This window comes from Canis aureus, chromosome 21, assembly GCF_053574225.1.
Source record: "Canis aureus isolate CA01 chromosome 21, VMU_Caureus_v.1.0, whole genome shotgun sequence".
NCBI classification, from domain to species: domain Eukaryota; kingdom Metazoa; phylum Chordata; class Mammalia; order Carnivora; family Canidae; genus Canis; species Canis aureus.
The window spans coordinates 26,227,628-26,230,368 of NC_135631.1; positions in this window are offsets into that span (position 1 = coordinate 26,227,628).

Below are 2,741 nucleotides of genomic sequence, written 5' to 3' on the forward strand. Positions count from 1 at the left end.
CGGGTCTTTTGTTGGGGAATATTACTGTCTACTTCAGTCTCTACTGTTGTTTGTGTACAAAATGTGCAGGTCAAAATCCAAAAACTATGACATGTACAAAGAAACAGAAAAATGTAACCCATTAAAAAAAAAAAAAGCAGTGATCAATAGAGTGGACCTACATGCAGTTTATGTTGAATTTAAAAAACAAGGACTCCTCTAAAATAACTGTTTCAATATATTAGACAGTTTTAATGAAAGAAGGGAGAAAGATGGAAAGATGAAGTGATAAAGCAGAAAAATGAAACTGTAAATCAAATTAAATTTCTAGGACTGAAAAATTTGGTGACTATTCTGAGAAATTAATGGGATGATATCAACAGCGGAAATGACAAAGGGTAGATAAAGTCTGAATGAGAACAAGTCAATGAGAATTTCCCAGACTAAATGGAAAAGAAGAAAAGAATCCTTTCGAAGACTTTGGTGCCTGTAGTGATACCAACCTTGTAGTCTAGGTATTAGTAATTTTTGTTTCCTTTCTTTTTTTTAGTTAGTTTGGATACAGCTGTATTTGTGGAACATTTAAAAAAATGCTTTGGATTTTATTGATTTTTCTCTATTGCTTTTCTCTTTTTATTTTCATTATTTATGCTCTTTTTGTTTTCTATCATCTCCTTTCTTTACATTTAATTCACTTTTTACATATATTTTAATTTTTAGATGAAAACTTAGAATATTGATTGAGACCTTTCTTCTTTTCTGATAGAGGTATTTAGTGAGAAAAAATTCTGCCTAAATCTGCTTTAATTGCATCTCACACATTTGATATATGTTCATTTTTGTGCTGTTCAAAATATTTTCTAATTTCTCTTGGGACTTCTTGTTGTTGTTATTTGGAAGTGCATTTTTTTTTTTTTTTGGAAGTGCATTTAATGTCTTATTTGAGCATTGTACAGGGATCTTTCTATTGATTTCTAGTTAAATTTGATTACGGTCAGAGTGGCAAACTTTAATTGATTTCAGTTTGTTTTTAATTTGCTGAGATTTTTTTTATGGTCTATTATATGATTGGCCTTGGTGAATGCTTTATGTGCCTTTGAAAAGAATACATGGTTTGGTCAGATGTTGCAAAATGTACCATAATTAAAAATTGGTTGATAGTGTTATTCAGCTCTATTTTATCCTAGATTTCATGTCTAATTTTCCTGTCAATTGCAGAGAAAGGAGTGCTAAAATTTCCTAATGGCAAATTTGTTTACTATTCCTCTTGTTTATATTAGTAGTTATATCACTTATATTTTATGTAGTTATTGATACAAATATAGATCCACCATTTTGTTATTTGTTTTCTGTTTGTCCTCCCTCCACACCCTCATTCACCATTTTGTTCCCTCCTTTGGACCATTTTCATTTTTTATTCCAAATTTAATCTACCCCTTTACTTTTTGCTGTGTGTTTTCATATTTTCCTTTTAGTTGTTACTCTAAGGATCATATTATACACACCTAATGTATAGTCTACTTAGACTTATGATTTACCACTTCAAAAAGTATATATAGGTCTTACTTTTGTATCAACTCAACTTTAGTTTTCATGTGTAATGTATTTTATACCTTGAGGCCCACCAGAAAAACCTTGTAACTTTTGCTTTCATGCGTATTTTTAAGAATTTAAAAGACTACAGGCAGTTTTTTGCATTTATCCAGCTTTTTATATTTATGGTGAATTGTTAACATTTCTGTCGCTCTTCATTCATGAAACTCCATGTTACCCTCTGGTATCATTTCCTTTCATCCTGAAAAACTTCCTTTATTTATTATAAAGCAGACACACTGCTGACAAATTCTTTTAGTTTTCTTTAATCTAAAATGTCTCTATTTGTGTCTTCTTTCCTGAACTATGTATTCACTTGGTATAGAATGTGTTCACGTTTGCTTTCTATCAGCACTTTAAAAATATTGCCTTATTGTCTCCTATCTTCTAGGTCGTTGATGTAAAATCTGTATTTATTCAGGGACATTCCTGTTTATAGCATTTATATTTCTACCCTAGAGGCTTAAAACATCTTTTTATTCACTTTTGGATTTCTGATGTTTTAGCGTGATATATCTTGGTGTGCTTTTGAGTTTATCCTCTTAGGAGTTTGCTGAGCTTCTGGAATCTGTAATGTATGTCTTTCACCAATTTGGGGATGTTCTCAACCATTATTTTTTCAAATACTTTTTCTGTACCCAATCTCTTTCACCTCTCCTTCTGGGACTCAAGTGACACAAATGTTAGATCTTTTGAAATTGTACAAATCTCTATGGTTTCATTTAATGTTTTTTAGTTTTCCTTTTCTTTCTGTTCTTCAGATGGGATGATTACTATTGATTTATTTTCCTTTCTCTGTTGTCTTCATTCTGCTATTAAGCCCCCTAGTTATATTTCATGTATTTTAGTTTTGGGTTCTAAAATTTCCATTTTGTTCCCTTGCATAATATCTATTCAGTGCAAAATATCCTTTCAACATTTATCTTTCCATTTATTTCAGGAGTATTCAGCTTTACTTCATGCAGCACAGGTATGATGGCTACTTTAAAGTTTTTATCTGAAAATCAACAATTGAATCATTGGAGATTGACTTTTTTTTTCTTTTTTAAGATTTTATTTGAGGAAGAAAGAGAGAGTGAGAGGCAGAGAGAGAGGGAAAAGACTCCTTGCTGAGCAGGGCCTGACAAGGGGCTTGATCTCAGGACCCTGGGATCACGAACCGAGCTAAA